This window comes from Coturnix japonica, chromosome 5 (assembly GCF_001577835.2).
Source record: "Coturnix japonica isolate 7356 chromosome 5, Coturnix japonica 2.1, whole genome shotgun sequence".
NCBI lineage: Eukaryota > Metazoa > Chordata > Aves > Galliformes > Phasianidae > Coturnix > Coturnix japonica.
The window spans coordinates 31,442,981-31,466,827 of NC_029520.1; the positions used below are offsets into that span (position 1 = coordinate 31,442,981).

Below are 23,847 nucleotides of genomic sequence, written 5' to 3' on the forward strand. Positions count from 1 at the left end.
CAAGCAGGTATTCCCTGGGTGCATAGGAGAATGCTCCCCCCAAACATGCATAATGAGAGAAGCAGTGACTATGTATTCATTATATTCCAAGGACATGGGCAGAAATTCCAAGAAAAAAATTATTAAGATCTCTGGTGGTCATGGGATGCATTCTTGCTCTAAATTTCCAACCTTTTCAGAGTGGATAGCCCAAACCAGTTATTCTGAGCTGAGGCCATCTGTTTTTTTGCCATCTTATCTTCAACAACAGGACACCTACTCTACTTTCTTATCTTCACTTGATAACAAGCTCCATGGCCGCTGCCACATTCTGTTCTTGAGCTTACATTTACACAAGTCTCCATCCTTCAGTTTATATCTGCTCAAGTTATGTGAAAAGCTGTTCTCACAATATAGAAAGGGCTAGAGGGAATGGCTTCAAGCTGCACCAAGGGAGGTTCAGGCTGGATGTTAGGAAATACTACTTCTCTGAAAGAGTGGTCAGGCAGTGGAATGGGCTGCCAAGGGAGGTGGTGGAGTCAATGACCCTGAAGGTGTTCAAGGAACATTTGGACATTGTGTTTAGTGAGAACTATTGGTGAATTGTGGATGTTGGACTGAGTATCTTGTAGGACTTTTCCAGCCTTGGTGATTCTGTGATTCTGTGAAAAGCTGTTCTCATGACTCAGATTGTATATGATTTTTACTGGTAATGCAATTCTAATGCTATATATCTTCCATTTAACATTTGGATTACTTTAGTCAGTAACAGATTTAAGAGGTGATGACACATGAAGCTCTCTTTCTATCTCTTGAGTATAATCAAGGAGAAAAAAATCCAGGGGCATCTTTTTCACAAGATACACTCCTGTGTATTTTTTTTTGAATTGCATTGTTATGCTTTTTCATCTATTCAAACTAATAATAGTACTGAATCAAAATCTTGATTTTTAATTTTTTTTCAACTTTGGGTCATTTAAAAATCTAAAGTGGATCAAATTTGCACTTAATTATGATTTTGTAATTCCTTCTTAAGGAATTACACATCTTTCAAAAACATATCTAGTGGACAGATATTCCAAATGGCTAATTCCAGTTATCTTACTGTAACTAGGTGAAATTTCATGGCATCAAATTCTAAATAGTAGTATGTTTAAAATGGAAGGGTAACGCAAGATGAAAAAATATATCTAGTTATTGAAAGAGTTGATGTTTCATAGCATTCATAACTATTACCTGTAGTTTACATTTTTCTCTCTTTTTTATAAAGTGTCACACAGAGTATATACTAATGGGCAAACTGTACTCACTAACCTTTTAATGCTTTATCCTTTTGTACAAAGACTGGACATTATTAGGTAATGAAAGAGTGTATGAGAAAGTGGTAGATTATTTATGATAGAAACAAAATGAAACTAATGGGACGAGATTTGAAAGCTGTGATGCATGAAAGGTGCTATAGAGGCAGCTTTGGCACCATGACAAATAAAGATAAAGACTCAGTGGGAAGCAACAGTGTGAACATGACTATGAAGAAGAAAGAATAGATTTACTGAATGAATCCTTACCATCTGGTGTTTATTTAATACACAATGAAGGTCAAATGGCTAGTGATCCCTTTTTCTATAGTCCTGTGACCAGAAGAATGGGAAGAATCAATGAATTTATCAATACGTCTGGAAATGTTTCACCATATGATCTGATTGAGTCAATATTATAGGAGCAACATGTTCATTACTATTTCAGATATGGTTTGGAAGAGCCTCTATTAGCAAAAGTACGTTCTTTTTTTTCCCTCTGTCAGAAATTCCATCAAAATGCACTGAACTGTCTAAAAGCAGATATGCTAAAGAATCAAAATTTATCTGGTAATATTCAAGAAATTTGCAAAAGAACATTCTATCTTGCACAAAACTGAGTTAGTTTGTTCTAAGGTCTGCAAATTTTTTTACTCTTTTTTTTTCCCACTCCTTTCTTTCCTACTATGTTAAACACACATCTGTTTCATGTAATTAAGCCATGAGGGCATATTAAATTATAGTTATATATGTTTATTAGGTATTATAAGTAAACAGCATACGATAAGAGTAAATATTACATATATATTTAACAGTATTGTTCTGCATAACATTGTGTCTCCTTGGAGATTCTTGCAGTTCTATACTTTCATTCTCTGACACACCTGTTTCCACAATATTTGCCCACAGTATAGTATAACTGTCACTGAGTGTAGCTCTTTTAGCTATGAAATTGATACTGAATTAGTAAAGCTGGTGAGAGATTTTATTTTAGGTTTCCAAACACGGAAGATTATAACAAACTACAAAAAACAAACTACAAAAAACAAAAAATTGTCAAGCCATCAATCCTGATATTAACCTTTAAGCAGACAAGATTACAATGTGTTATTTACCTTGAAAATTTGGAAAGAGTACTAAGTAGGTCTTAGTTTGCAAGACTAATTGCTGAAATTCCCAGCTCCTGTTTGCATCTTTACCAACCATTTTTTGAATGATCATCATTAAAATATGTATTTCTTTTACTTAACTACTTTCAAAGAGAGTACAAAAGCTATATCACATGACATAGGGAGTCCTCAATTTTTATTATATACTTCAAAGTCCTTTAAAACAAACAAACAAACTAAAAACATATAAATACTACTTCAGAAATGGCTGGAATCATTTTTCAAAATATGAATAAGAATTAAAATTAGAAAATACATTTTATTCTGACTTTTCATCAGGGTGTATGCATCATGTTCAATAACTCAGAGTTACCTGTATACGCAGCCTATTTGCTACTTTGCCCTTTATATTTAAGAAATGGAATTCAGCTCCCATTTGAACCACTGCGTGGAAGTAATTTAACTCATGAGATATATGGGTAAACTTGAAATAATAAATAAGTCCTACCCTCCCAATTTGAATATGAGTCATTCTCCTATGAATTTATAAAAAGTTAAACAAAGCCTTAAAGTGCTTAGAAATGAATTTGGAAAACATGCAGAAAGGTCATGTGCCAATGACTATTTATCACATTCTTCTCACTCATCTCAGTCATGGCCTAGCCACTCACTCTGAAAAGTCACGGCAATCAGGTGAGGTCCCTGGTGACTGAGGAAAAAGTCAACATTGCACTTTTAAGAATGGTAGAAAGGAAACTACCGATCAATTGGCTTCACCTCTGTGCCAAGGAGGATATTGGAACAGGTGCCCCTAGAATCTATGCTAAAGCATGTGGTAGGAGTCTTTCTGTATCTGAAGGGAGGCTATAAGAAGGAAGTCATAAGCCAGGATTTATCAGTTTCTGTCTTTTTTCCTAGAGAAAGTTTTCAGAAGAAATGGCAAAAGGCAGATCACAAAATGTCATTTTTTCACAATTATTTTTCAAAGATAAGCAGGGACAGGGGATATGTAGGGCAAAATCAGGTCCAAATTCATAATCTCTTTTACTGTTCTTCCCGGGTCCCTCAGTGACTTATAATTTCTCATCTGCTACAGAGGAACCCTGCCTGTACCTTTGCAGTATTGTATGCTAGAAACATATTTTAGCTCAATCAACAAACTCCAGTGTCAGCAGCAGGTGACAGGTTTCTTATTCTTAAGATTGTCCTAATGACACTTTCTGTTGTTGTTGCTCAGGTTTATGTTTATGCAAGTGCTGTGAATGTGAGGTGTTAATCAGCAACTCTAATTACTAGGGTGGAATGTGCATTCTGGGATTGAGTTCATTTGGTTTTCGTAAACAAGGTTTACCTAAGGCTTTGTTCACATAGAAATGAATTGAAAATGATAGGAAGCTATCCTATATTCCTTTGAAATCAGCTTTTCATCTATGTCGTCCTTTGCTGACCATTTTGGACTATGAGACTGAACTTTGTCCATGAGAAGGAAAAGGGCAAATTGTTAGTCATTTAGCCAGAATAAGCTTCTTGAAAGGAGTTAACTTCTTATTTTATTTAACTGACATCTCCTATGCCAGTACTTCATGAGCCAAGGAAGAAGTGGAATATCTGGCTAGCTAACGACCTCATAGACATAGCTACTCTATAATGATGAATAAAGAAAATTGATCATATAAATCAGTGAGAGATCATATAAATTGATATGAATATGAAAATTGATCATATAAATCTTGAGAGACTATAGATCTGGATAGTGAACAGGTATGAAGACTTAGAGGAAAAAAAATGGCGCCACTCTTTTTGTCTGTGATAGGAAAATTTAATTCTTATGGTGTGAATCACAGGAAGACAGAACTCGGAAAAGAACTCAAGTTTCTAGATTCCCAGTTTGATCATCCCACAGGATATAGAACTCACTATGTTGTACTGCTATAATACAACACCACTGGCATACACTCTTTGAACACTGTCTTCAGACATATGCTATACTTACGAATATAGCACAAAGAATATTTGGAAATAATCCTTTCGCTTAATAGAAGTTCATGATTTCTTTTCAAAGTTTCACAAAACAGGAATTATGAATTTTTCTAACTAGTGTTAGAAAGAAAGATGACAATCAGATTAGTTCTTTTTAAGTTTTCATAATACATCATTATTTCCAATATGTAAAATGTCTTTATTAATCAGGGTGAAAAGACACATTAGAAAGGTTGAGAGGTGGGAAATGAACTTCACTTCTGCTTCTCCTCTCTGCTGGATCTTGAGTTTTTCATGCTCTGGTTTGGACTTATTAAATTCACCAGCCTGACTGAAAACTAACCCAACAAAATAAGTGTAAAATTTTCTGCCAGACTAAACGGACAATTTTTTCAATGCAAGTTTTAGCTTAGCTGGTGGGCAGCTGAAGGACTTCAGCTTTTTGCATCTGGTCATCATCATAGTCTTCATGTGCAAATTTTTCCTCACCATGTCTTTTACCTTAAATTGAGGTAACAACAAGTATTTTTCAGCAGAAAAACTAGCTTCAATATTTGCTTTTATGTAGATTAAGTAAAATATATTGCAGTTGGTAAGAGAGTAGGCCATTCAATTTTATTTAGGCAACTTCTTTTTTTAGGAAAAAAATGTGAAATTCTTCTAATATTTATTTTATGTTTTGGAGTAAAGCCTTAGAAGAGCTTTTATAGTAAACATTTTCTTTAAGAGCATATCCTGCAAATGAAGTTATATATTTGAAAAAGAGTGAAGTTACTTAGAACAGAAATTACACTGAAAATAAAATGTTATACCTTTGTTTAATAAAATAACCATTGTTAAGATCAGTTTTTTAAGAAGTGTCTACCTGTATAGGTAGATGAATAGTCAGATGTTATAAAATAAAGGGTAGAGGTTATTCTTTTACTAAATTAAATAGCGAGCAGGCAAAGATAATGCATAATTTAAAAATCCTACTAAGCCTGGATTAGTCAAGTATTTTTGAAGTCTAAATGCTCAGTATTTACACAACCGATACAAAACTATTTACTAATATTTCCCTTTTCCAGAGTCTTGGTTCTCAGTCTGCAGGTTAATGAGTTAATGCACATCAACTTACATAAGCAAGAATCTGTGCAATCTTAATTCATGTCTTTTATTAAAACTAAGGTACTGGATTATGTTATAAATATTCTTCATTTCTACAGAGAACATATGTAGATAAATTCCAGGATAAATGCTCAACTAGCCTAGGCAAATGACTTCAGAAACTGTGACTCCCACAACTTTTGGACTAATAATCATTAATCTCATTCTGATACCATTTCATTCACTTTTTTTCCCCTCTAAATTGAGTGGAGGTACTAGTCAATGTGGCTAACAGAACATCAATAAAACAATATAAGGAGGGCACTGTATGTATATATGTATTTTCTGCTTGTAAGAGATCTTCTAGATACTCTAGTAGCTCAGGTAGTGTAAGATATGACAGTTGTAAAACAAGGTATTGGGGGAGATATCTGACTTAAACAAAGAAAGTATCTTAATTTTTTTTTGTTGTTGTTTTGGTTTGGTTTTTAATATCAGATATTCCTACTTACATTTAAATATACGTATATCACATGCAAAATATCTTCACAAAAAGAGTTCTACCTCCTCTTGTCTAAGGAGCCTTGTGATTAATATGATTGTTCTCTGAAAATCCACACTGTTCTATTAGTCACTCAAATTAATTAAACTGCGCTCAAACATAGGCATGTTGTAACTGAGTTGTATGGAAAGGGAAGAAGTATGGGGAAGAGGAAGAAGAAGGAAAAGGAGGAGGAGAAGAAGAGAAAACATTTTTCCATTGGAGGTAATCCTGTTGCAGTTACAGGGAAATCTGGATTTTGTCTCGCAAAACTCAAAGATGATTCAACACAAATTTTCCGGTCAGACAGAGCACACAAGAAAATTTAAAGTCTAATTTAGGCTAGAAATCACTGTCCAAAATAGATGAAACAGACGGTCATGACCTTTCCTCAGAAAATACAGTATTAAGATTTGCCTAGTTATAATAGTCACCTTTACCTTTACTGCAGGAGTTATATCATGCAGCTCTTGTCTCTATGAAAACAGAAGCTGTGACATTTCTTTCCTTAACTTAAATGTCCGGTTTGCTTTTTCTTCTCAATCTGCAAAAAATTATCAGGGAAATTGGTTTCTCTACACAGACTGTCCAGGGTTTAAGCTTGTGTTCATTGCTAAAGAAGAAATTGTTAAAAATATAATTCATATTAAGGTTCAAATCTCTGAGCTTGTTGGTACAGTATAGTAGGCACCACAAAAAAGTGCAAAAGAATTAGTCCCTAAGCTGCAATGGCAGTTCCTCCTTTACATCTTTGTAAACAGAGTTAAGGAGAGCTACATTCAGAGCCATTAGAACAGCTTGGTCCTCAGGACTGTAACTCAAAAAAATTTTTTCCTGTAATTCTCTGAAAGGTAATAATTATTTTGTAGAATATACTGTCTATGTTTTTTTCACTCATTTTCTTCTATGCTTATACTTTATACTTACATATAATTTGCTTTCCACGCAGGATGTTGATTTGTCAGAGATGCTCAGATGTATGTAAAGAAACATTGCCACATCAGAAATCTTCACCACGTAGAGTTAACAGTTAGAACAGGTATTTTCTTGATCTAAGTAGGGCTTGGTTTTCTGTACAAGGAGGTAGGATTTTTGATGAACTCACTGCATTCCTCTGTGAAGGCATAACGTGTGATATCCCCATGGGACTTGATTTTCATCCATGCAATGAATGAATCTTGCAAAATATGCCAGCCTCCATTTCTCCACATATGAAAATGACATGAAAGTAGAAACTTTCTGGGACTTGGGTTTCCCCTTTAACATTGTACTCTTCATTGCAGGCAAAACTATGGATATTAATTTTTTGTAAGCTATGATAAACATTTTTTCTCTATCTAATGAAAAAAATATATATTGGCGAAAGAGTACTGCTATGCTTAATTTCTTTAAAAGCAGAAAATAGGCATGTTAGAAGAAATAAATCTCCTTACTTTGTGAATGGTTTAGTGTCTACAGCATCCTGCATCATAAGTACCAAAAGCAGTGGCAGAAGACATTCTTATAAAGTTACATTTGCAACTGATGACTGATCCCTGGCTCTGATGTTCTGAATTGGTACTGCAAAGCCCCGAGTGGCATTTGTTAACTTTACTGTTTCTGAATTTGTACTTATATCTGAATTCTAATATATTCTATCTTGTTCCAAGGTAACTGAGCTTGGTGATGGAGTGAGTATGTCTTCAAAAGAGGAATTAAAAGCAATTGACAAATTTTGTCTGAATTCTCAGCAAAAACTTTCTAAGCCAAAGCTAAAGCAAAATCCAGACCACTGAGCCTAAGAAGTAAGCAAGCAAAATAGTGTAAATTTGTGCTTCTGAAAATACAGTCCTTTTGTGTAAAAAAAAAAAAAAAAAAAAAAAAAAAAATTAAACCAGAAAATGTATTTTCCCTGTTCATGCTTAAAATGAAAATGAACTACCCTGAACAATCTCTTCAAGACCTCTATTTACATAAAATATTTGAGCTATCACTGAAACACTGTACAGTAGTTTTGAAAGTTATCAACAAATTATAAAATGTAATTAAGTAATGAATTTGTACATTTGAAAACAATGAAATTAATCTGCACCTGATTAAAAATATCAGCATTTTTCACTATGACTCTTAGAATAACAAAACGTTTTCTTTTTGGAATTTCTGAACTGACACAAATGTCTTTAAACAGGGCAATTAGTGGCAAGTGACTAGGAAGAACCCTGTGTTGAGAAGCTGAGCTTAAGCCTCTTGAAGATTCTCCATGTAAACAAGTCAGACCACATCACTCATTATCCCTCTTTTGTTTACTGGGAGAAAAGTTCAACCTATTTAATGAGAGGATTACCCATACTTCAACTCCATTGAAAAAGATTAATTGATATTTTCCTGTTAGGGGTTTAACCACTTGGATGTGGCCTCATATCCCCTATTGTTACTGATGCTGTGATCAGCAGAGCAAAGTTGTTTAAAGGTTAGACAAACTTTGCGGCATAAATTACACAAACTAATTTATGTTAAAGTTTGGTGAGTGTTTAAGCCTGGAGAGTTTCTATTAGTTCCTCAGGTGTTTATAAACATAGGTGTTAGAAAATAAAAATGCTTTCTGAAGAAGTATTGGATCTTTACATAGGATTTTATAGCATAATGTAGCATTTGGTTTCAGTGCTACTATATGAAAAAATGCATAACATTCAATGAAGTCAGCACTACAAGTACTATTGACATTTTATTTTAACATGGTTGTTTTCTAATTACAGTTGGGGGTGGGGGAGCAGGGCCATGAATCTCTAAATATATTTTTTTCTTCAAAGCTTTACAAATTTTCCAAAAAATGAGTGTCTTGTGGACATATGGCTGCGTATTTGGATAACACAATTTGCATTTTCAAACTTGCAGTATTTTTAACCACTCATTTGGCTTTTACTTTCAGAAAAGCAGACAGTGCATTCATTTGAAAAGATTTAGTCTCCTTTACTGTTTAAAAAAGACAAGACGGTAAAGTATTTGTATTCATGAATCATTTAGCATATATGTTTGTGTTTATTTTGAAAGTGTAAACTGATAATATGATATAGATTTATTGAGTAAAAAAGGAAAGATCGTGTAAATATTAGGAAAATTTGTAGATATTAAGAGGAAAGTAATACCATAATACACAGAAGACTTACTTAAAGTGTTAGCATTAGAAAAAAAAAATATTAATAACTGTAAGCCTAAATAGGAGTAGTTAGAATGTGACTACATAGGTTTTGATTCTACCGTGATTGCATGCTTGAAATATAACTGTGGGGGACGTTACTCCTCAAGAATTTACATGCCCCATAATTCTAGAACCTAATAAGTATACAATATTTATAAGTTTGTATTATGTTCTAAAGAAGATTTTCACTCTGAATCCTTTCAGTAGTAGAAAAAGGAAAAAATAAAATATTCAGGATTCCTACAATTAAGACAAGCGAGTATGTTTGAGTATGTTTTAAAACATGCTGAAAGTGAAATGATAATGGAATACTATTCAAATTTTTGAAATGATTGTATTGTCTAAAAAATACAACAGATGAACAACAACATTTTTTATAGTTTTCAGTCCTCTTGATTGTTGACAGTGTTATTATAAACTGCAGTTTCAAATCTCACTCTATAGTGTCCAGATGTTTAATGCATAAAATTAAAAAGAAGTCAACTAATTATATTTTCAGAAATCGATGTAGACAGCTTCAACAATTTCAGAATAATCATCTTTAATGTACAGATTTTAAGTACTATGTATGCTAAAATATGCAATCGTCTGAAGTTTGTAATATTGTGCATACATTTGGACATATTGCAGACATATTTGGACATATTGTGGACATATTTGGAATATTTCAGTTTTTCTCTTAATTGACATACTATATGGATCCTATATTTTCAAGAAACAGCAATCTGCTTCATTTTGAATTATGTTTTTTAATGTGTGTATCTAATTATTACTTATTTATTAATTTCAGCAGAAGTTTAATTAATTAGCAGCTGATGCAAAGTATGACAAGAGTAAATACAAGCACTTACATTTCTTCTGATATTGAGCAAGTACAAATTTTACTGACCCTAATCCTAACTAATGTAGTTAACCTTATTGATTAACTCAAGCACACTGAAATAGAGTGAAAAATGTTTTACCACAAGACACTATAGCATGACCACTGTGTCAGCTATTTCAGCCTTCAAGACTTAAATGCACAGCCTACATTGAACATATTGATTTTCCTAAATAGTCTTCCTAATAATAAATACTACGTTATCATTGTAAGTCTCTGCAGACATGTTAGGTGATCAGAGAATAGAGCTGTAATCAGAGGAAGTTCTGTGAAAGATAATCTTTCTTTATTCTCCTCCTCCGAGACATTAGGTGGAGAGGAAGCTAGGGATAGCTGTAATTGCTATACTTGTTCCTATAAAATCCACTCTTAAATTATGGAATATCATAAGTCTTTAGATTTTATCTATCCAAAAGCAAAAGTTTTCAGAAATGTATAAATGCAATTAACATCACTGCTATGCTTTTAAAACTACTCTAAGTAGTTACTGTTAAGTTATTGTTAAGGCTGTATAAAGTGTTCAAAAAAAAAAAAAAAAAGAATGAAAAAACATTTAGAAAGAGAAAACAGCTTGTATAAACTGGCAGTAGTAAGATTTTCTTTCAGAATAAATAGAATCAATGAACAGAATTTAAAAAAAATAAACTTGTTTGTTGGAGATCATATTAGAACTATTATTTTTGTTATCTTGTAACATGATTATTTGAGGTTACCTTTAGTTATAACAATGATTAACATTTATATGTGCTATAAAAAAAAAAAGAAGGCTTATAGATTGTAACTTTTTCAAGACTAAGTAATATATCCTTTAAACAATTTTTTGAAAATTTCTAAGTATTTAATTTTTCTATGAAAAACCAAGGCAAAAACAGAAGGATTACAAGACTTTAACAAAACAGAAGACAGATGTCCAGAAATTATCAATTGCTAAAGCACACAGATTGTAATTAAATTTTAATGTGGCTTTTAACTTAAGTAAAGATTTTGCTTATCGAAGGGAAAGAATCCCAGAGAAAATATTGTTATTGATTTCATCATTTTAGCTGTAACTGATCCTTTAAGTAATTTTTCTTGGTTTCAGTGTCACTTTTTAAGTGTCTGCATAGACTGAGAAAATCATTAGAGGGCATGTTCATTTAAAATTCTGAGTCTAATGCATAAATTGTTCTCCAGTGCACTCAAAGTCACATCTGTTGAAAACAAAACACAGCATTCAATGTACTAAGTAAAATCAAAACATAACAGTGGAATGCTTGGTGAGGTTAAATTAACCAAATTAAATGGCATGAAAAAGTTTTCAATTGATTTAAAGAACAGTTGTGTACTTTTTAAAAAAAATATATTGATTATCTCTAATGTGTTGAGAAGGAAAGCATAACATGTACTACAACAACATGGCAGTCTCACATATGGTCAAACACAGACATGGCTTCACGCAGCTTTTTAATAGACCTGTATCAGGACTGAGGTTGCCCATTTCACACAGGCAAGTGGCTTGTTAGCTTTTTAAACAAGTAGAAAGTGACGTATGATATTCCTACACTGATAAAGAAGCAATCCTTATTGTTCTGTCAATAAAATTAATTGCTAAAATTGAGGCGCAATAATAGCTGCTATCATGTTCTGATGTTTCATAAATATTTAACTGTGTAAGGCTCCTGAGGTCAAAAGGGCTAATTTGGTTTTGTTTCCTGAATAGTCATACAAAATTGACTATTTAGAAAGTGAAGCGAATAATAACAGATTTTCATACATACAGTGTTTTTTGATGTGTACTCATAATCTCTTATTTACTTAATAGATTTAATGTAGTGCTAGATTTTTACTAAAGCAACACGAACAGTCATATTTGCTGCCCTCAAATCTAACTTCATGTCACACAATACAGAAAAGCAGTTAAGAAGATAAAATTATCTGTAACGTCATATCTAAACATATTATTTTGTTACTCATTAAGTTTTATACATAAAGCTGATATGGAGAGATAAGATTAATTAAATCCTATTCTCAGAAGAATGAGTTCATCCATACTGCATAAGAAGTCCTGGACTTTAGGGGATGGAGAGGTAAACATTGATCCACTTATAACCCTATTCAAAAAAACTACTTAATACCAGCCTTTTCTTATCCTACAGCTCTCCTTTCTTCAGGATTCCGTCCATTTATATTTGGTTTGGGGTTTGGTTTTTTTTTGTTTGTTTTTCTTTGTTTTGTTTTGTTTTGTTTTTTTGTTCTAAAATTCCCACTTTGTCAAGATTTGCTTTTCCTCTGCCTTTTGATACAGAGCTGTGAAACTAGAGTTGTACAAAAATCATTGTGGTGACCATGGTCCGACATTAGTTTTAAAGAAAAATCAAATATGCTAAGTATACATTGATAAAATGCACTGCTACAAAATCCATTTAGATTTTATGATCTGCAAAACACTGCCTGTCTGGAAAAGTAAATATCAAACAATTAATCATATATGGTATTTGGAACAATGTAACTATTTCATTTTTCCATTCCAGAAAAGTGTTAAAAACTTCAGTGTGGTACACATCTCAATTAATACTATAATTCTAATGATAACCGCAGTTATCCAATACAAGCAGCAACTATGCATCAGTGCGTAATTTCCAGACTGTTAACACTCAAGCTTTGAATTGTAAGAATGGTTTACAGGAATATTTTGCAAAGCATACGAAAACAAAACAAAATCGACTAATTCTTCAAGACAAAACTTCTGTCATATGTATGATATCTAACCCAGAGCCACTAGCAGCATTTTCTTCATGTAAATTAAACATCTCCTGCTTGCCTATGTTACCCAATAAAACATCATAAACAACTCTTGCATCTCTAGAGCTCCCTCTCCTGTTTATGGTCAGTAGAAAACCTTCTTTGGGATCTCTTAAAGCAACCCAGACACTTGGCCTGAAACAGGAGGTCCAAGAGATCTGATTTTCATGGATTAATTTTCAAGCAGTGGTTCTACTAGTATTTAATGGCAAAAGGTTCTGTGCCAATATCTACTGTGTAGGAAATAATGAATAGCAAAGATTTCACTGTGGAACTTCCCTCAGAAATGACTGAGAAAGATTTGATTAAAGCCATTCACTAGATACAAGCAAATGGCCATACTAGAGTTGATAAAATGATCTCAGACAGACACAGCAGCATTTTTCTTCAGTTTCAGTGCTTCCCTTAGAATATGTATCTAGAATCTTTTTACTACTACGACTAGTCTAACCTTTTGCATTCTTATTATTGATAAGGCTTTTTAGACCTATTTTCAGTTACTTGACATTTTTCCTTATGTGGTTGCTTTCAATTAAGTGTAACTTTGCCAAACTAACTGTTTTAGTATGCATTTTTTATGGTGAATAGCTGTTTTAAACAGAAAATTTTCATCTGAAGTAGTTTTAGACATTTCCAAAACCAAGGAGGTAAATAGACATGAATTTCTGGCAATTTAAGTTCCTTTACTGAATGCTGTATTAAATGACATGTTCTGGAATCACATTATATTCAGTCCTTCCCAAACAGAAAACCCAAGCCACCCCAAGAAGCTTATATTCTAATAATTAAGTCAGTAAACGCAGATAAAGAAACCAATGAAGAAATACTTTTCAACAATGAGATTCTGTTGGACATCATTATAGGCAGAGCTCACAGAATGCCAGCAGGTAAATTTAATCTAAATTTTATTTGCTTCATTTCAATTTAAAGAAAAAAAAAAAAAAGAGAGAGAAAAAAAAAAAAAGGTGATATTACTCTTATCACTTCTATAATAAAGAAATAAATAGAAATGTTACTAGAAGACCTCTGAGAAAGCATTCTTTTTCTTTAAAACAGAAATGGAATAGTATGGTCTTAGTAGAAAACAGAATACCAGATAGTCCCTTCCATTGTATACACACAATTTCATCATTCAAAGAATAAAAGGAACTCTCCATATACGTACCTGCAACATGGCAATCTAGGGAAATTGACCTGTCCATAGGCTTTTCGCTGCTGTGGTTTCTGTGTTAGTTTCTGGTGTGAGATTATTTAAGTGAATCTTCTTGCTTTTGATGGACAAATATTTTGTAAAATTTTCAAGATTTGCAGATCCACTGTATACCTTTCTAATATATGTATATATTTATTTGTTTTGGAAATAACCAACTATCCAGCGTAGGTTCAACACTATGCATTTCACTTTGCTCTGGAAATGTGTTCTGCAAAATTTCTGCTCAATTTTGTTCATTTAAGCTGATGTAACTGTGCTTCACATGTAACTGAATTTTGTTTCTAAGTTGAGACATTTTGAGCTACATCATACAAAGCTGTGAAATATCTTGAATTAACATCTATTTAATTTATGTTCATAATAACTTTCTTTGTTTTGCAAACATATATTTAAGACAGAAAATTATTTTGTCATCTACTCTGATTATTTCTTGACCCTCCATTGGCATTATAGACCCATTAGGTTGAGCATATACAAATAAAAGAAGTCTTTGAGTGAAAGCTCTGATATACTAGTTTGAGTGAACACCAAAACAATGGAAATAGAAAGGAGAAAAAAAAAGAAAAAAAAAACTACAAAACTTTTCACAAATATGTAGTAAAGACAAATGTTCTGAATTCCTATACAGTCAATTACTCTGTCTACTGCTTTCAGTTATTCTTTATTTCTTTTGCTGTGGACATACAGTGTCCTTGCAAAGAATATAACATCTTACTCAAAAATGTTATTTGCATAAACAAATCCCACCATTATTCCAAGAGTGTGGCATTTACTTTTTTATTTCTCCCAATTCAAAGTTTTCTAAGGATAATCCTGGTAAATATTTTCAAAGTTAATGCTTCAGTTCAGTTACTAGTATGCCCTAATTCAACTTAAAATTTCTAAGTTTTTGAAACTATTTACGTAAGAAAATAATTCCTGTCCAAGAAGAAGATATTTTGCTTAAAAACAGAACTTCCAGTTAAGTCTTATCAGGTTTGTACAAGTGATTATAGGAATCTGTAAGTACCTTTAATATTCTTTCTCTTGTCAGTGTAACACAAGCCATATTCTTTAGGAAGCCTATTAAAATGTGTTGGTATTCACTTCACCTGCTGTACTCATTGTAACATGTATTCATATATTTCAAGTGCATAGGCTGTCTCTCATACAACATTGTGAAGAACAGATGTACAAAAGGGGTTGTGATGGATCATCTTAGGCATCATAAAAATAGCAATAGAAGAGTATCTTGGTTTTCAGAACAGCTTGTCTGTAATATTCTATCAGTAATATTTTAGTAGGGCAATAGATGAATATATCAGTTTAGATTAATTTGTATAGTGGCACATTTAAGAGACTGACTTTCAGAAGTTTGTTCCATCTCCACGTGTAATTTTTGGCTCCAGCATAATCTCTGCCGTACTGTCTTCTTGCACATGGTAAACTAGCCATCTGGATAGTGTGTCAGCATTAATGTTTTCACACCCTCAGTTTCCTGTGCTAAATGAAGTCAAATTCTTGAATTATGGCAGCCCACCTGCATATAATTTTTCCATACTCTATGACTGTAACTTTTCTTCTCTGAAGAGTACAAAAAATATTATTATTTGAAATCCATGATGTTTCCAAGATCTAAGAGTTAAAGAGGTTGTTTGTTTTGTTTGTTCTCTGCAGTGGACTGATAAGACTTTGTAGCATAAGGTCAAGAGGAGTGAACATCTCTTGTGAGTCCTTTCAGATTCAACATCCCAAGCAAATTTTTCAAGTATTCATAGGGCTTTCACAACTCAGAAACCAAAGGCAGTAGAGCAGAAAGCTGTCTTGGCTTCTAATTATTTGTGGGCATCAGGATGTATTTAGACCTATTTGTTTGTGTTTACATAATGTTCAGATGCATATTACGAGAGAGAAAAGTACTTGATCACAATGATCTTTCACTTTATAACTTCAAGAACTTTTTATGATCACTGCATACAAAATAGAATGGAAGCTATTAAGAAAGATAATTCAGCAGGAGACAAACTTTTAATTCTAAACCAACATCCTTGAACCAGGATGTAAATTTAAAAGCTTTTTATGACATGGCAACTTATCCGTATAAAAATGAAGCTTTGGAAAGCTGGCAGTAGTGATTCAGTTAGTATTGTTATTCAAATTCTCATTTACAAGTTCAATACTTTTTTCTCTTAACCCAGTAATCAGAGAACTCCAAATGTAAATGTGTAAAGATATCATTAGAGTATTTATAAAAGTTAACACTCTCTATAGGCCTGTTTCTTTAGGTTCTTCAGCAGGTGACTCACACAAAGGCTAAAGTTAAGATATCCAACTGTCCCTTTCTCTGTTAACTATAAAAGAGCTTGGTAGATTCGGCTTTGTGAATATTTTTCCTAATTGTCATCTAAACTGTAACTTAATGGAACATTAATAAGGAAGGTGACATTTTAGTGATTTTGTATCTTCTTTTATCAGTGGAAAGTGGTCCCACACTTAATGTTTTCTTCCGATTCACACCTAGAATTAAATATCTGAAACAAGGAAACAAAAAGCTTAGTCAGCTTAGCAGGGATAAGATAGGTACCTCCTATAAAATTTTGAGTTTAGCACTTGGAACAAGGAACTCCAACAAAGAGGATTTCAAGCAGAAAGTGGAAAATAATGTTCTTTTTTTCCTACATAGTAGATCCAAAACAATTACGGCAGAACTTCACAAACCAAAGCCCTATACCACAGATCAAGCTTCAGGCAAAACAGTCATGTACAAATTTTACATTGAGTTTCGCTGATGTGCATGGTTCATAAAAGCAATAGCAAATGCCACCATCATATGCAGTGTACAAGAATTCTTCTTCTCTTTTGCTTAAAATTTCAGTGTTATCACAATCTCTCAAATATGGTTTATCTTTGTGATTTACTTACACTTTTCACAAGTTAACATTTTGTCTTGATAGTAATTATTCATCTCTAGCACGTTTGCTTTTATTTGTTGTTCCCAACTTGTTCTCTTTTCTCCTTTGACTGTTGCTGATTACCTCTAGTAATAAAAGAAAGAGAAGAACTAGTCTTAGGAAAGGAGTGAAAACACAGTCTAAGGCTGAAGCAGTATTCACTGGAATCAGTGAATCTTTCCATTGACTCAAATGACTATGGAATCTGCCCAGTTCCAATTACAACTCAGTGTCAATACATTTTATTAGAGACACATAAGGATATTCTATTTCTCACTTTAATCTATGGATGAAGAGTAGCTAATATTCAGAAATGAAAAAAAAAAAAAACAAAAAACCATTCTCTTAAATAAGAAAAGTATGAGCGTTGTTTTGTGGAGGTGTCTTGGTTTCTGTTGTTGTTTGGTGCTTTCATTTTATTTAGTTTCAAAAAAAGTAAAATTCCAAAATGTTGCAACAGTTTCCCTAAAAGTCCTAAATTCAAGTTTCTTTATTCTTTGCCTCTACCTGAATCAAGCATCAAGAGTGTATTTTCTGAAATAGTGTAAAAACTCAATTTCCTTTTACTTGGAGGGAGTCACATTAAGCTGTCTTCATCAAAGATCTCCTGCAGAGCTAAAAGACAGAGGTTGCTTAGATACTCTAAACCGCCTTGTGAGACTGTTGACTGTATGGGGAGGTAGGATCCTAAATCAGCCACTATAAATGAACTAAACATATATAGGTGGGTGTCACTATTCAGCTTCCCTTGCTACAATACAGTGAATTACTCATTCCTGCCACTGGCATCTTTGAGCAATGTTTTGAATGTTATTACAAGTGAAAGTCATACCTTTACTGGGATTTGCACTAGGATTTAGCTGCATAGAGAATCATACTTTATGCTTGTTTACTAGGAAAATGAAAAAAGACTCATAATCTCATTACCAAAAGAGTACACTAATACAGAATTTGAGTAAATGTTAGAAGGGACTCCCTGTAAATCTGTGTAAAAGAGTTGCTGACTTTTTTCACCTTTAGCTTTATCTGAAACTATTTTGTATGTGGTGTTATATTGTTTGATATTAACACGTAGCCACAGGCAATTTCTATGGACATTTAGAATAACTCTAAAAGCATTTGGACTCTTAATTATACATACACTTACATAAAACCAATAACATGCAATAATATATATGTAACTATGAATTTGTAATCTTTTTTCATTAATAGATTAACTTCTGAGAAACATAACTAACTGCAGGAAAACATCATTAATATGTTATACTACCAAAGACAAAATTGGAATATAATGAGTGATATATTTTTCATAGTTTAAACTATTTCTTCATCTTTTACAGCTCTTATTCCAATAGCTCTTCAAACTCCTGCCAAATTGCATGATGAAATTAGACCACAAACACATTGTTTGTAAAAACAAGCTCCTGTTAATCTCATGAGAAATAATTCTTTCTTACAACATACTGATGTTCAAAGAAGAAAATCTTTCCTGTATATGGCAGGATTTTGTAAAAGCCTATATTCCTCTCTAGCACCTAGAAGTTCATGGTACCTTTCCCCTAAAGCCTAATTACTGTATTTTTCAGCAATATTGATATTGATGAAAAGCAGTAAAAAACAGAACTTTGTTGCATAAATGCGATAAAAGGTTACTTTCCATGGGAATTCAGTAGCATATCTGAGGGGAAAGACTGAGATTGAATTGTTTTTGCCTATTCTATTGGATCTGGCAGAAACAACTTTTCACAAAAATACATGATGGAAACTTCCAAGCTACAGGAAGGCAGAACCACAGAGATGTTAAACAATCCAGCACCCATAGGAAACATTCTTTTATACTTTCCATCTGGAACTAGCAGCAGTGACATCTATGTAGTCTACAAGATTCAGTGTGGCTTTTGAATTGATTTTACATTACTGAATATCTAGCAGTCATGGAGAAGTTGGTCTTGAGACTGCCAAAGCAACCTATGAGTCTTTGAATATTCAAGTGTCACGATTTTATGTTTTTTTGTTGATTTCTTTGGTTTGTTGATTCATTAGCTTCAATTGCAGTCATGTTGTAGTATATTTGTGTTATCTTGCATTCCACTATCAAATTTAGTAAATTAGTTTTCCTCCTCATATTATTGCCACTGTTTTTGCCCTACCCCTTCCCCCTTTCCTCTTTCCTCCTTTTCCTAGGGCTTGGGTCCATGGGTCCCCCCATCCATTAGTCTTGGAAGTGGGCTGAAACAGCTGACATCAAGAAAATGCGAAGACCACACCTCTTCGATTTCCTTTGATTAATCAAATCTTGAGACTTGTAGAAATTATGTTTAACAATCTGCATAGTACACTATGTGTAATTTCTAACTTTTAAATGCCACAGTTTATCTTGTCTGGCACTGATCAGTTTCTGTATTCTCCTGTGCAAACAGATAATGTTTAAGCTACTCTTTTGAAAAGGACTCCTTTGGAGTATGTATAAATTCATTCTTTGTACGCAAGTGGGATTCTCAATCTTTTGTTTTTCTTTTTTTTTTTCTTTTTCCTTGATTATTGGAAAAAGCAGCAGATTTAGAATGCAAATATGATTTAAATCTTTTCAAAAGCTAATGTTTTATATACTGCCAACTGGTAGCACTTTTCAAAATTAGATGCTTGCTGTTGCAAACAAGGTTAAACTGGCAGTGGAGCAGGATTTTTTTAGATTCTTAGGGTCTTGTTACATGCATTTTAGGTCAGATACTGTTTGCTATGAGAGTACAAGTGGTTTATTGTAGAGTTGTCAATTTAAATTAAATTACAACTTTTGAGAAACTAACTTGCAAACTTAAAGCAGTCATATGATATTATGCATTACATCTTCGGCCCATTAAGGAATCCTAAAGTAAGGAAACCAAAGGCAGAAAATACTGGTTCAAATTTCAAGCCACAATAAGTGTGAATATACCCTCAATTTAATAAAATGTATAATGCAACTTCCTGAGGCTTAAGTTTCTTACAATTGCTCTTGGAATGGGCACTTGTTTTCCCATTATTGGCCACTTTAATCTACTTATGCCCTAGTTGTCTCATTTAAAGATCACTTTATAGTACTGAGTGATCAACATTCGAGGTCTATGTTCCACTATTGCCTGATGCAACAACACAACAGTTTACAAATTTCTGAATTTGATCTGAAAGCTGATTTAAAAATCTATACAGACGATCAAATTTCCTTGAAAATATATACACACAAGTCTTTTATGTGGCTAAAATGAAGTAAATTTAGTTTCAGGAGACAGGAAGAAAGCCAAGACTGAAAAGTAAAGATCCAGAAGAAATTGGTCACTACCAGTGACCAAGTTCGAAACTCATCCCTCCCTAGAGAATATTAGAAGAGGGCAAGGAAGACAGGTTTTGGAAAACTAGAATGTATGTGCTTTTCTTTCCAGCAGACTGCATTAAATATTCAGCAAAAGGCGGGGATCAGTTTACATTACTCTTCTTGTTTCTCCTGTATCGGCTGACAGGTGCTGTAAACATACATAGACAAACATGGTTCTATTCTTGCAGTGCTCCAATAATTGAGGGCAGAAATACTTTTCTCCTGAAGCAACAATATTTTGATGCTTGCAAGCATAATACTTTAAGATCAAGTTTGCATTCACTGATAGAAATAAAATACTTTTTTCCTTACTGAACAATGCAATATCTAATTCTTAAGGACATTGAGTAGGAGGGTATTCTATAGTTAATTTGTGTGGTTTTATGGGGAACTCCACATATATACCATTCAGTGACACTCCTTCCCAATATTTAATAACAAATTAAAAAAATATATGATAATCTCAGATCATCTTCTAGGTTTTACAGCTTGAGGAAAAGCACAGACCAGTGTGAAACAGTTGACCTTGGCTAAAAGATGGGAACTAGTACTTAAAACATTCACTCATTCATGTTTAAGAGATGTCATGGTAAATAAATAATGACTGTTTACACTTAGTCCTAAGTGTCTTCTTTTTCCACACTATAGGCAGCTATTTGGCTGAGATGGTATCATTCACTGACCTAATCACACTGTACCTTTTTTCTCACTGGAATTGCATTTTTAGCTGCCACTTGCTCTTTTGAACAAAACTTTGTGCTATTTAAAAAAATATTATAATAGCATTTTTTTTTTTGTTGGTTTTGTTTTAGGCTTTTTGTTTTTGTTTTTTAAGATGATATTCAAATCAATAACGATAAGGGCAATCTTCTCTTTGTATCTAGAAAAAATACCATCTGCATTTGGCTTCAGATATTCTGCTATGAGCAAAATTTAAACATAAGGAATGCTTAATTCTCTCCTAAAGTTAAACTGCAATTCTAAGTATTTTATAATCTTCATAATAGTCAGAGCCAGTAAAATCGACCCTGTATATTTTTATTTCATCTCTGTTGGATCATATGATATTTAATAATTGGTTCTGGCACCTTGTTGAAAATTATTATAACTTTGAGATTCAACAGTTTTATTGAACATATGGGCAGTACAGTCTCAGAACGTATATATGATACAGACTATCAAGAGGACCTTCTGTCATGTTTTCGTGAGCTTTAAAGGGTCAGGTAAATTTTGCTGAGTGGATTTGTGCTGTTTCCTCATTCTTTTTTTTTTTTTTTTNTTTTTTTTTTTTTTCTTTTTTTTTTTTTCTTGTTTTCCAGTTTATTTTAGTGAGCCACATTTTTTCCTCTGTTAAAAATCTTTCCTTTAAGGGGTTACTATCCACAACTATATTTGCTAATATTAACATGTACTATTATGCTTCTAAGTACTATTGAAAAGCAGTAGCTGGAATGGGCAAGAGAGACAATCTTCAGTCCTTGGTGGATCACTTTCCTATTGCATGGCACCATATTGTATCAGCGTTTGTTTCAGTTAACACCATATGAAGTTGCTGAAAGTAGAAGACCTGCTATCTGTGAAAATGAACACACTTAAGATATATTTTATTGGTAGAGTACATGATGGAATTTTGATAATAACATTTAAATGACCATTTAAGAGACATATATGTTCTGCTGCATATTTATACCTGAAATAGCATACCTTTTTGCATCACAGTTTCTTAAAGTAATGCTATTTTAGAGCTATTTTCTTTTGCACTCATATGTGTCTGTTTTTCATCTATGAGTCCTTATCATTTGCTGTTTTAAACTATACATGAATAGAAGAAATTGTGCATCCCTTGAATACACAAATGTCCTATAGGTTTCAGTGGGAAATCTGTGTATGAAATAAATAAGACCAAGCAATTATGTAGACTATATGCAAATAACAGCATAACAAGTAATACTGAAAAAATAATAGGGATGGCTTGCTGATATGTGTGTGCATGAGTATCTTAAAACAAGAAGCCCATTTTAATAAATCATCAGCTATAACTGGTTTGTTCTATCCTAATTCTGTTAGAAAGCTCACCGCTGTATCACAGCATTTTCTTCTTGATTGCCTTTATCAAGTTATGAAGATTAAGTATTAGGAGCTTAATCAGCTGTTACGTATTTTTATGTGTTTACTTTTACTATGCAAGGCTGTATTTTTATTCATATATTTTTTAAAAGAAAACATTCTCTAAAAAATCATTTGAAGCCATCGTATATGTAGGAAATGTTAAAAGAAGAACATCTCATTTTATTTTTCATACCTTTTCCTTTTAATTTATGCATCTTCATTTGACATTCACAGTTAAGGTTGCGAATCATTAGTAAGGATATTCATCTGTGAAAATAAATTAGGTGTACTCTGTCAATGAATTTCAATAACAGTTTAAAGGCAAACATATTTCTGTTTTATTGTGCAGGAGATGTATAAATACTTAACTTACTGGTGCCCAGAGTATAGTCTCAAACATTACAGCTTATTAGAACATGACTATTTTTTTTTGGTTACATGCTTGGCATAATATAAACCAGTAGGTGGAGTGCTTGCTAATAATAATTGTATGTACAGATCTTGTTAGTTTACACTAAGGGCAAGACACTTTTCATATTGCAAACCACTAAAAACAAACTTATGTTAAACTTCTTGTATTGTAATAATGAGCTGGAAATTGTATTAAAAAGGGCTTAAAGAGTTAAAATATGCATAGACCTGCAGAAATCTTTCAGAAAACAGAAGCAAATAAAAATTGGAAAAAGCCAGACCTGATTTGGAAGAGATCTTTTGGGAAAATATAGTTGGTAACTATAAAGCTGGCTTTTGTTATTGTTTTAGCTTATTTTACTTGCTGTTGTTTTATGAACATGCCTTTTTTGGCATATCAAAAGTTCCAAAGATAAAATACTTTCTTTTCAATAGTTTCACTACAAGTCAAATATTTTCTCACCAACAGACACAGGACTACCCTTATAAACTGGAAGTAATTCTATAATGATGGGAAATGAAGGTAAGAGGTGTCTAAATACCACTTTATGAACTTCAGTTTTATAAAAGTTCCCATTTTGGATAAACTTTTGGGCACCAGAAATGATAGCAAATCTCCCCAGAAGCCTATAATTTGGAGCACATGTTGAAAATACCAAATGGCAAACATGACTGAGGTTTCTCTTCTAATAGATGAGTTGCCTAGCCTACAGAAAAGTTCTAAACAAAATGAAAAGGTACCCCAAATAACACATGTATAACGAGACAATATGTCCAAAGCATTCCCCCAGAAAACCTTCAATATAACCTGTCAAGTTTTTTTAGTCAAACATAAAATACAGTATGAGCTCTAACTGGTTAAAGACTACACAAATGGAAGTCACCTTGATTTAAAACCTTCAACCGTCCTTCTTTTAAAAATCTACCCCACATTCCTCATTTTCTTTCTAAATGAAGGACTTCTGTATCTAACATCAGGAAAAAGTGTAGCTCTGGGAAC

The 23,847-nt window shown here is 32.9% G+C and overlaps 1 long non-coding RNA gene across 1 annotated transcript; it reads right to left on the minus strand.

Annotated features, from left to right (window-relative positions):
- Window positions 1-13,990: 13,990 nt before the first annotated feature.
- On the minus strand, window positions 13,991-22,705 carry LOC107315006. The gene is made up of 3 exons (XR_001555727.2): window positions 22,630-22,705; window positions 16,947-17,061; window positions 13,991-16,555 (listed from the first exon to the last, which is right to left on the minus strand). It is a non-coding gene; the product is annotated as an uncharacterized LOC107315006 (long non-coding RNA).
- Between the last annotated feature and the right edge of the window lie 1,142 nt (window positions 22,706-23,847).